The 10,161-nt window shown below is 44.0% G+C and overlaps 14 non-coding genes and 3 pseudogenes across 14 annotated transcripts; all 17 read right to left on the reverse strand.

The window, feature by feature from the left end:
• Nucleotides 1–1,384: 1,384 nt before the first annotated feature.
• On the reverse strand, nt 1,385–1,501 carry LOC127919371 (uncharacterized; annotated as a pseudogene).
• Nucleotides 1,502–1,743: 242 nt separating this feature from the next.
• Nucleotides 1,744–1,861, reverse strand: LOC127919369 (uncharacterized; annotated as a pseudogene).
• A 241-nt stretch (nt 1,862–2,102) lies between these two features.
• On the reverse strand, nt 2,103–2,220 carry LOC118382616 (5S ribosomal RNA). Its single transcript, XR_008102685.1, has one exon. It is a non-coding gene; the product is annotated as a 5S ribosomal RNA (ribosomal RNA).
• Nucleotides 2,221–2,460: 240 nt separating this feature from the next.
• LOC127919360 (5S ribosomal RNA) lies at nt 2,461–2,579 on the reverse strand. The gene has a single exon (XR_008102674.1). It is a non-coding gene; the product is annotated as a 5S ribosomal RNA (ribosomal RNA).
• Nucleotides 2,580–4,389: 1,810 nt separating this feature from the next.
• LOC127919368 (5S ribosomal RNA) lies at nt 4,390–4,508 on the reverse strand. The gene has a single exon (XR_008102684.1). It is a non-coding gene; the product is annotated as a 5S ribosomal RNA (ribosomal RNA).
• A 204-nt stretch (nt 4,509–4,712) lies between these two features.
• Nucleotides 4,713–4,831, reverse strand: LOC127919370 (5S ribosomal RNA). The gene has a single exon (XR_008102686.1). It is a non-coding gene; the product is annotated as a 5S ribosomal RNA (ribosomal RNA).
• A 242-nt stretch (nt 4,832–5,073) lies between these two features.
• Nucleotides 5,074–5,192, reverse strand: LOC127919373 (5S ribosomal RNA). The gene has a single exon (XR_008102688.1). It is a non-coding gene; the product is annotated as a 5S ribosomal RNA (ribosomal RNA).
• A 241-nt stretch (nt 5,193–5,433) lies between these two features.
• On the reverse strand, nt 5,434–5,552 carry LOC127919374 (5S ribosomal RNA). The gene has a single exon (XR_008102689.1). It is a non-coding gene; the product is annotated as a 5S ribosomal RNA (ribosomal RNA).
• Nucleotides 5,553–5,794: 242 nt separating this feature from the next.
• On the reverse strand, nt 5,795–5,913 carry LOC127919375 (5S ribosomal RNA). Its single transcript, XR_008102690.1, has one exon. It is a non-coding gene; the product is annotated as a 5S ribosomal RNA (ribosomal RNA).
• Nucleotides 5,914–6,154: 241 nt separating this feature from the next.
• On the reverse strand, nt 6,155–6,273 carry LOC127919361 (5S ribosomal RNA). Its single transcript, XR_008102675.1, has one exon. It is a non-coding gene; the product is annotated as a 5S ribosomal RNA (ribosomal RNA).
• Nucleotides 6,274–6,515: 242 nt separating this feature from the next.
• Nucleotides 6,516–6,634, reverse strand: LOC127919362 (5S ribosomal RNA). Its single transcript, XR_008102677.1, has one exon. It is a non-coding gene; the product is annotated as a 5S ribosomal RNA (ribosomal RNA).
• Nucleotides 6,635–6,875: 241 nt separating this feature from the next.
• LOC127919363 (5S ribosomal RNA) lies at nt 6,876–6,994 on the reverse strand. The gene has a single exon (XR_008102678.1). It is a non-coding gene; the product is annotated as a 5S ribosomal RNA (ribosomal RNA).
• Nucleotides 6,995–7,235: 241 nt separating this feature from the next.
• LOC127919364 (5S ribosomal RNA) lies at nt 7,236–7,354 on the reverse strand. Its single transcript, XR_008102679.1, has one exon. It is a non-coding gene; the product is annotated as a 5S ribosomal RNA (ribosomal RNA).
• A 240-nt stretch (nt 7,355–7,594) lies between these two features.
• Nucleotides 7,595–7,713, reverse strand: LOC127919365 (5S ribosomal RNA). Its single transcript, XR_008102680.1, has one exon. It is a non-coding gene; the product is annotated as a 5S ribosomal RNA (ribosomal RNA).
• Nucleotides 7,714–7,955: 242 nt separating this feature from the next.
• On the reverse strand, nt 7,956–8,074 carry LOC127919366 (5S ribosomal RNA). The gene has a single exon (XR_008102681.1). It is a non-coding gene; the product is annotated as a 5S ribosomal RNA (ribosomal RNA).
• Nucleotides 8,075–8,316: 242 nt separating this feature from the next.
• Nucleotides 8,317–8,435, reverse strand: LOC127919367 (5S ribosomal RNA). The gene has a single exon (XR_008102683.1). It is a non-coding gene; the product is annotated as a 5S ribosomal RNA (ribosomal RNA).
• A 1,606-nt stretch (nt 8,436–10,041) lies between these two features.
• Nucleotides 10,042–10,161, reverse strand: LOC127919372 (uncharacterized; annotated as a pseudogene).

Raw genomic sequence — 10,161 nt, forward strand, 5'->3', positions numbered from 1 at the left:
AGGCTAGTTGAGAACAGTTCTCATTTGCAACTGCGACCTGGCCAAGATAAAGCATAGCAGTGTGAACAGACAACAGAGTTACACATGGAGTAAACAATTACAAGTCAATAACACAGTAGAAAAAAATGGGCAATCTATATACAATGTGTGCAAAAGGCATGGGAGGAGGCAGGGGCGAATAATACAATTTTGCAGATTAACACTGGAGTGATAAATGATCAGATGGGCATGTACAGGTAGAGATATTGGTGATATTGGTGTGCAAAAGAGCAGAAAAGTAAATAAATAAAAACAGTATAAAAACAGTATGGGAATGAGGCAGGTGAAAAAGGGGTGAGCTATTTACCTATAGACTATGTACAGCTGCAGCGATCGGTTAGCTGCTCGGATAGCTGATGTTTGAAGTTGGTGAGGAGATAAAAGTCTCCAACTTCAGCGACGGCATTGCTCCAGTCACAGGCAGCAGAGTACTGGAACGAAAGGCGCCAAATGAGGTGTTGGCTTTAGGATGATCAGTGAGATACACCTGCTGGAGCGCGTGCTACGGATGGGTGTTGCCATCGTGACCAGTGAACTGAGATAAGGCGGAGCTTTACCTAGCATGGACTTGTAAATGACCTGAGCCAGTGGGTCTGGCGACGAATATGTAGTGAGGGCCAGCCGACTAGAGCATACAAGTCGCAGTGGTGGGTGGTATAAGGTGCTTTAGTGACAAAACGGATGGCACTGTGATAGACTGCATCCAGTTTGCTGAGTAGAGTGTTGGAAGCCATTTTGTAGATGACATCGCCGAAGTCGAGGATCGGTAGGATAGTCAGTTTTACTAGGGTAAGCTTGGCAGCGTGAGTGAAGGAGGCTTTGTTGGCGGAATAGAAAGCCGACTCTGGATTTGATTTTTGATTGGAGATGTTTGATGAGTCTGGAAGGAGAGTTTGCAGTCTAGCCAGACACCTAGGTACTTATAGATGTCCACATATTCAAGGTTGGAACCATCCAGGGTGGTGATGCTAGTCGGGCATGCGGGTGCAGGCAGCGATCGGTTGAAAAGCATGCATTTGGTTTTACTCTCGTTTAAGAGCAGTTGGAGGCCACGGAAGGAGTGCTGTATGGCATTGAAGCTCGTTTGAGGTTTGATAGCACAGTGTCCAATGACGGGCCGAAAGTATATAGAATGGTGTCGTCTGCGAGAGAGGTGATCAGGGAATCGCCCGCAGCAAGAGCAACATCATTGATATATACAGAGAAAAGAGTCGGCCCGAGAATGAACCCTGCAGCTATATCATAGAGCACAGATTGTTGGATGAAATACAAACTAATGTTTACTTATTTGAAAGCAGGGCACATATTTCCGCCTTGTGGGAAGAAACGGACAAAGAGTTGACAAAGCTTACAACACCTGGTATTCCCAGTCGGTCTCCCATCCAAGTACTAACAGGCCCGACCCTGCTTAGCTTCTGAGATCAGACGAGATCAGGCGTACTCAGGCCGGTGTGGTCTAAGCGAGAAATTATCTCTTGGTGCACTATATAAAGTCAAAGTGAGTGTGATTAACAGCTGTTGCATTTTCACCATGTAGATAAGTATCTTTGTGTCACTCAAAAAGTGGAAGAAATTGCATATACTGCAGCCATAATTTGTAGCACAGATTGTTGGATGAAATACAAACTAATCTTGCTTACTTTTTTCAAACTTGGGCACATATTTCCGACCTTGTGGGAAGAAACGGACAAAGAGTTGACAAAAAGCTTACAACACCTGGTATTCCCAGGCGGTCTCCCATCCAAGTACTAAACAGGCCCGACCCTGCTTAGCTTCTGAGATCAGACGAGATCAGGCGTACTCAGGCCGGTGTGGTCGTAGCGAGAAACTATCTCTTGGTGCACTATATAAAGTCAAAGTGAGTGTGATTAACAGCTGTTGCATTTTCACCATGTAGATAAGTATCTTTGTGTCAGTCAAAAGTGGAAGAAATTGCATATACTGCAGCCATAATTTGTAGCACAGATTGTTGGATGAAATACAAACTAATCTTGCTTACTTATTTCAAAGCGAGGGCACATATTTCCGCCTTGTGGGAAGAAACGGACAAAGAGTTGACAAAAAGCTTACAACACCTGGTATTCCCAGGCGGTCTCCCATCAAGTACTAACCAGGCCCGACCCTGCTTAGCTTCTGAGATCAGACGAGATCAGGCGTACTCAGGCCGGTGTGGTCGTAAGCGAGAAATTATCTCTTGGTGCACTATATAAAGTCAAAGTGAGTGTGATTAACAGCTGTTGCATTTTCACCATGTAGATAAGTATCTTTGTGTCAGTCAAAAGTGGAAGAAATTGCATATACTGCAGCCATAATTTGTAGCACAGATTGTTGGATGAAATACAAACTAATCTTGCTTACTTATTTCAAAGCGAGGGCACATATTTCCGCCTTGTGGGAAGAAACGGACAAAGAGTTGACAAAAGCTTACAACACCTGGTATTCCCAGGCGGTCTCCCATCCAAGTACTAACCAGGCCCGACCCTGCTTAGCTTCTGAGATCAGACGAGATCAGGCGTACTCAGGCCGGTGTGGTCGTAAGCGAGGCTTTCTCTTGGTGCACTATATAAAGTCAAAGTGAGTGTGATTAACAGCTGTTGCATTTTCACCATGTAGATAAGTATCTTTGTACCAGTCAAAAAGTGGAAGAAATTGCATATTTTTTTGAATTGTAGCACAGATTGTTGGATGAAATACAAACTAATCTTGCCCTTATTTCAAAACGAGGGCACATATTTCAGCCTTGTGGGAAGAAACGGACAAGTTGACAAAGCACAGGGCACCTGGTATTCCCAGGGGGTCTCCCAAAGTGAGTGTGATTTGCCCCTTGCATTTTCTTGTAGATAAGTATGTTTGTGTCAGTCAAAAAGTGGAAGAAATTGCATATACTGCAGCCATAATTTGTAGCACAGATTGTTGGATGAAATACAAACTAATCTTGCTTACTTATTTCAAAGCGAGGGCACATATTTCCGCCTGTGGGAAGAAACGGACAAAGAGTTGACAAAAAGCTTACAACACCTGGTATTCCCAGGCAGTCTCCCAACAAAACCTGCCAGGACCCTATCCCTCCTCTCTTCTCCAGATCCATTTCGGAACCTTCAGCGTACTCAGGCGGTGTATGATAAGCAAAGGTATCTCTTGGTGCACCTATAAAGTCGTTGGGGGCAGTGTGATTAGAGTTGCACCCCATGTAAAAATATATTTGATCCCTAAATGTAAACACTACAGATTTTATTTTATTTTATTTCGGACCTTTATTTAACCAGGTAGGCTATGTTGAGAACAAGTTCTCATGTTGCAACTGTAATGGGTGAGGTCACCGCATGTGTGGTGTGAACAGACAAAGAGTTACACATGGAGTAAACAATTAGCAAGTCAATAACACAGTGAAAAAAATGATAATCTATATACAATGTGCAAAGGCATGAGGAGGTAGGCGAATAATACAATTTTGCAGATTAACACTGGAGTGATAAATGATCAGATGGGCATGTACAGGTAGAGATATTGAGTGATATTGGTGTGCAAAAGAGCAGAAAAGTAAATAAATAAAAACAGTATAAAAACAGTATGGAGAATGAGGCAGGTGAAGTCCAGGTGAGCTATTTACCTATAGATAGTGTACAGCTGCAGCGATCGGTTAGCTGCTCGGAAGCTGATGTTTGAAGTTGGTCCAGGGTTTAAAAATGGTCTCAACTTCAGCGATTTAGCAATTCGTTCCAGTCACAGGTAGCGTACTGGTTCGAAGGCGGCCAAAATAAGTGTTGGCAGGGATATCAGTGAGATACACCTGCTGGGACCGTGCAGAGGGTCCCTTGGTGTTGCCATCGTGACCAGTGAACTGGGATAAAGGCGGAGCTTTCTAGCATGGACTTGTAAATGACCTGGAGCCAGTGGGTCTGGCGATGCAAACATATTGAGGGCCAGCCGACTAGAGCAAAAGTCGCAGTGGTGGGTGGTATAAGGTGCTTTAGTGACAAAACGGATGGCACTGTGATGACTGCATCCAGTTTGCTGAGTAGAGTGTTGGAAGCCATTTTGTAGATGACATCGCCGAAGTCGAGGATCGGTAGGATAGTCAGTTTTACTACAGAGCTTGGCAGCGTGAGTGAAGTCCTGAGGCTTTGTTGCGAATTAAAGCATGTACTCTCAAACAGATTTTTGATTGGAGATGTTTTGATGTGAGTCTGGAAGGAGGTTTGCAGTCTAGCCAGACACTAGGTACGCTGAATCAATGTCTCCACATATTCAAGTTGGAACCATCCAGACCATGGTGATGCCTAGTCGTATTTCAAAGCGAGGGCACATATTTCCGCCTTGTGGGAAGAAACGGACAAAGAGTTGACAAAAAGCTTACAACACCTGGTATTCCCAGGCGGTCTCCCATCCAAGTACTAACCAGGCCCGACCCTGCTTAGCTTCTGAGATCAGACGAGATCAGGCGTACTCAGGCCGGTGTGGTCGTAAGTGAGTGTGATTAACAGCTGTTGCATTTTCACCATGTAGATAAGTATCTTTGTGTCACTCAAAAAGTGGAAGAAATTGCATATACTGCAGCCATAATTTGTAGCACAGATTGTTGGATGAAATACAAACTAATCTTGCTTACTTATTTCAAAGCGAGGGCACATATTTCCGCCTTGTGGGAAGAAACGGACAAAGAGTTGACAAAAAGCTTACAACACCTGGTATTCCCAGGCGGTCTCCCATCCAAGTACTAACCAGGCCCGACCCTGCTTAGCTTCTGAGATCAGACGAGATCAGGCGTACTCAGGCCGGTGTGGTCGTAAGCGAGAAATTATCTCTTGGTGCACTATATAAAGTCAAAGTGAGTGTGATTAACAGCTGTTGCATTTTCACCATGTAGATAAGTATCTTTGTGTCACTCAAAAAGTGGAAGAAATTGCATATACTGCAGCCATAATTTGTAGCACAGATTGTTGGATGAAATACAAACTAATCTTGCTTACTTATTTCAAAGCGAGGGCACATATTTCCGCCTTGTGGGAAGAAACGGACAAAGAGTTGACAAAAAGCTTACAACACCTGGTATTCCCAGGCGGTCTCCCATCCAAGTACTAACCAGGCCCGACCCTGCTTAGCTTCTGAGATCAGACGAGATCAGGCGTACTCAGGCCGGTGTGGTCGTAAGCGAGAAATTATCTCTTGGTGCACTATATAAAGTCAAAGTGAGTGTGATTAACAGCTGTTGCATTTTCACCATGTAGATAAGTATCTTTGTGTCACTCAAAAGTGGAAGAAATTGCATATACTGCAGCCATAATTTGTAGCACAGATTGTTGGATGAAATACAAACTAATCTTGCTTACTTATTTCAAAGCGAGGGCACATATTTCCGCCTTGTGGGAAGAAACGGACAAAGAGTTGACAAAAAGCTTACAACACCTGGTATTCCCAGGCGGTCTCCCATCCAAGTACTAACCAGGCCCGACCCTGCTTAGCTTCTGAGATCAGACGAGATCAGGCGTACTCAGGCCGGTGTGGTCGTAAGCGAGAAATTATCTCTTGGTGCACTATATAAAGTCAAAGTGAGTGTGATTAACAGCTGTTGCATTTTCACCATGTAGATAAGTATCTTTGTGTCAGTCAAAAAGTGGAAGAAATTGCATATACTGCAGCCATAATTTGTAGCACAGATTGTTGGATGAAATACAAACTAATCTTGCTTACTTATTTCAAAGCGAGGGCACATATTTCCGCCTTGTGGGAAGAAACGGACAAAGAGTTGACAAAAAGCTTACAACACCTGGTATTCCCAGGCGGTCTCCCATCCAAGTACTAACCAGGCCCGACCCTGCTTAGCTTCTGAGATCAGACGAGATCAGGCGTACTCAGGCCGGTGTGGTCGTAAGCGAGAAATTATCTCTTGGTGCACTATATAAAGTCAAAGTGAGTGTGATTAACAGCTGTTGCATTTCACCATGTAGATAAGTATCTTTGTGTCAGTCAAAAAGTGGAAGAAATTGCATATACTGCAGCCATAATTTGTAGCACAGATTGTTGGATGAAATACAAACTAATCTTGCTTACTTATTTCAAAGCGAGGGCACATATTTCCGCCTTGTGGGAAGAAACGGACAAAGAGTTGACAAAAAGCTTACAACACCTGGTATTCCCAGGCGGTCTCCCATCCAAGTACTAACCAGGCCCGACCCTGCTTAGCTTCTGAGATCAGACGAGATCAGGCGTACTCAGGCCGGTGTGGTCGTAAGCGAGAAATTATCTCTTGGTGCACTATATAAAGTCAAAGTGAGTGTGATTAACAGCTGTTGCATTTTCACCATGTAGATAAGTATCTTTGTGTCACTCAAAAAGTGGAAGAAATTGCATATACTGCAGCCATAATTTGTAGCACAGATTGTTGGATGAAATACAAACTAATCTTGCTTACTTATTTCAAAGCGAGGGCACATATTTCCGCCTTGTGGGAAGAAACGGACAAAGAGTTGACAAAAAGCTTACAACACCTGGTATTCCCAGGCGGTCTCCCATCCAAGTACTAACCAGGCCCGACCCTGCTTAGCTTCTGAGATCAGACGAGATCAGGCGTACTCAGGCCGGTGTGGTCGTAAGCGAGAAATTATCTCTTGGTGCACTATATAAAGTCAAAGTGAGTGTGATTAACAGCTGTTGCATTTTCACCATGTAGATAAGTATCTTTGTGTCAGTCAAAAAGTGGAAGAAATTGCATATACTGCAGCCATAATTTGTAGCACAGATTGTTGGATGAAATACAAACTAATCTTGCTTACTTATTTCAAAGCGAGGGCACATATTTCCGCCTTGTGGGAAGAAACGGACAAAGAGTTGACAAAAGCTTACAACACCTGGTATTCCCAGGCGGTCTCCCATCCAAGTACTAACCAGGCCCGACCCTGCTTAGCTTCTGAGATCAGACGAGATCAGGCGTACTCAGGCCGGTGTGGTCGTAAGCGAGAAATTATCTCTTGGTGCACTATATAAAGTCAAAGTGAGTGTGATTAACAGCTGTTGCATTTTCACCATGTAGATAAGTATCTTTGTGTCAGTCAAAAAGTGGAAGAAATTGCATATACTGCAGCCATAATTTGTAGCACAGATTGTTGGATGAAATACAAACTAATCTTGCTTACTTATTTCAAAGCGAGGGCACATATTTCCGCCTTGTGGGAAGAAACGGACAAAGAGTTGACAAAAGCTTACAACACCTGGTATTCCCAGGCGGTCTCCCATCCAAGTACTAACCAGGCCCGACCCTGCTTAGCTTCTGAGATCAGACGAGATCAGGCGTACTCAGGCCGGTGTGGTCGTAAGCGAGAAATTATCTCTTGGTGCACTATATAAAGTCAAAGTGAGTGTGATTAACAGCTGTTGCATTTTCACCATGTAGATAAGTATCTTTGTGTCAGTCAAAAGTGGAAGAAATTGCATATACTGCAGCCATAATTTGTAGCACAGATTGTTGGATGAAATACAAACTAATCTTGCTTACTTATTTCAAAGCGAGGGCACATATTTCCGCCTTGTGGGAAGAAACGGACAAAGAGTTGACAAAAGCTTACAACACCTGGTATTCCCAGGCGGTCTCCCATCCAAGTACTAACCAGGCCCGACCCTGCTTAGCTTCTGAGATCAGACGAGATCAGGCGTACTCAGGCCGGTGTGGTCGTAAGCGAGAAATTATCTCTTGGTGCACTATATAAAGTCAAAGTGAGTGTGATTAACAGCTGTTGCATTTTCACCATGTAGATAAGTATCTTTGTGTCAGTCAAAAAGTGGAAGAAATTGCATATACTGCAGCCATAATTTGTAGCACAGATTGTTGGATGAAATACAAACTAATCTTGCTTACTTATTTCAAAGCGAGGGCACATATTTCCGCCTTGTGGGAAGAAACGGACAAAGAGTTGACAAAAAGCTTACAACACCTGGTATTCCCAGGCGGTCTCCCATCCAAGTACTAACCAGGCCCGACCCTGCTTAGCTTCTGAGATCAGACGAGATCAGGCGTACTCAGGCCGGTGTGGTCGTAAGCGAGAAATTATCTCTTGGTGCACTATATAAAGTCAAAGTGAGTGTGATTAACAGCTGTTGCATTTTCACCATGTAGATAAGTATCTTTGTGTCAGTCAAAAAGTGGAAGAAATTGCATATACTGCAGCCATAATTTGTAGCACAGATTGTTGGATGAAATACAAACTAATCTTGCTTACTTATTTCAAAGCGAGGGCACATATTTCCGCCTTGTGGGAAGAAACGGACAAAGAGTTGACAAAAAGCTTACAACACCTGGTATTCCCAGGCGGTCTCCCATCCAAGTACTAACCAGGCCCGACCCTGCTTAGCTTCTGAGATCAGACGAGATCAGGCGTACTCAGGCCGGTGTGGTCGTAAGCGAGAAATTATCTCTTGGTGCACTATATATATATAAAGTCAAAGTGAGTGTGATTAACAGCTGTTGCATTTTCACCATGTAGATAAGTATCTTTGTGTCAGTCAAAAAGTGGAAGAAATTGCATATACTGCAGCCATAATTTGTAGCACAGATTGTTGGATGAAATACAAACTAATCTTGCTTACTTATTTCAAAGCGAGGGCACATATTTCCGCCTTGTGGGAAGAGAACAAGTTCTCATTTGCAACTGCGACCTGGCCAAGATAAAGCATAGCAGTGTGAACAGACAACAGAGTTACACATGGAGTAAACAATTAGCAAGTCAATAACACAGAAAAAAAATGGGCAATCTATATACAATGTGTGCAAAAAGGCATGAGGAGGTAGGCGAATAATACAATTTTGCAGATTAACACTGGAGTGATAAATGATCAGATGGGCATGTACAGTAGAGATATTGGTGATATTGGTGTGCAAAGAGCAGAAAAGTAAATAAATAAAAACAGTATAAAAACAGTATGGGAATGAGGCAGGTGAAAAAGGGTGAGCTATTTACCTATAGACTATGTACAGCTGCAGCGATCGGTTAGCTGCTCGGATAGCTGATGTTTGAAGTTGGTGAGGGAGATAAAAGTCTCCAACTTCAGCGATTTTGCAATTCGTTCCAGTCACAGGCAGCAGAGTACTGGAACGAAGGCGGCCAAATGAGGTGTTGGCTTTAGGGATGATCAGTGAGATACACCTGCTGGAGCGCGTGCTACGGATGGGTGTTGCCATCGTGACCAGTGAACTGAGATAAGGCGGAGCTTTACCTAGCATGGACTTGTAAATGACCTGGAGCCAGTGGGTCTGGCGACGAATATGTAGTGAGGGCCAGCCGACTAGAGCATACAAGTCGCAGTGGTGGGTGGTATAAGGTGCTTTAGTGACAAAACGGATGGCACTGTGATAGACTGCATCCAGTTTGCTGAGTAGAGTGTTGGAAGCCATTTTGTAGATGACATCGCCGAAGTCGAGGATCGGTAGGATAGTCAGTTTTACTAGGGTAAGCTTGGCAGCGTGAGTGAAGGAGGCTTTGTTGCGGAATAGAAAGCCGACTCTGGATTTGATTTTTGATTGGAGATGTTTGATGTGAGTCTGGAAGGAGAGTTTGCAGTCTAGCCAGACACCTAGGTACTTATAGATGTCCACATATTCAAGGTTGGAACCATCCAGGGTGGTGATGCTAGTCGGGCATGCGGGTGCAGGCAGCGATCGGTTGAAAAGCATGCATTTGGTTTTACTCGCGTTTAAGAGCAGTTGGAGGCCACGGAAGGAGTGCTGTATGGCATTGAAGCTCGTTTGGAGGTTTGATAGCACAGTGTCCAATGACGGGCCGAAAGTATATAGAATGGTGTCGTCTGCGTAGAGGTGGATCAGGGAATCGCCCGCAGCAAGAGCAACATCATTGATATATACAGAGAAAAGAGTCGGCCGAGAATACTGCAGCCATAGTTCTGTAGCACAGATTGTTGGATGAAATACAAACTAATCTTGCTTACTTATTTTCAAAGCGAGGGCACATATTTCCGCCTTGTGGGAAGAAACGGACAAAGAGCTTGACAAAAAGCTTACAACACCTGGTACTTCCCCGGCGGTCTCCCATCCAAGTACTAACCAGAGCCCGACCCTGCTTCGCTTCTGAGATCAGACGAGATCAGGCGTACTCAGGCCAGTGTGGTCGTAAG

Source organism: Oncorhynchus keta, unplaced genomic scaffold, assembly GCF_023373465.1.
Source record: "Oncorhynchus keta strain PuntledgeMale-10-30-2019 unplaced genomic scaffold, Oket_V2 Un_contig_16454_pilon_pilon, whole genome shotgun sequence".
Classification (NCBI taxonomy): Eukaryota; Metazoa; Chordata; class Actinopteri; order Salmoniformes; family Salmonidae; genus Oncorhynchus; species Oncorhynchus keta.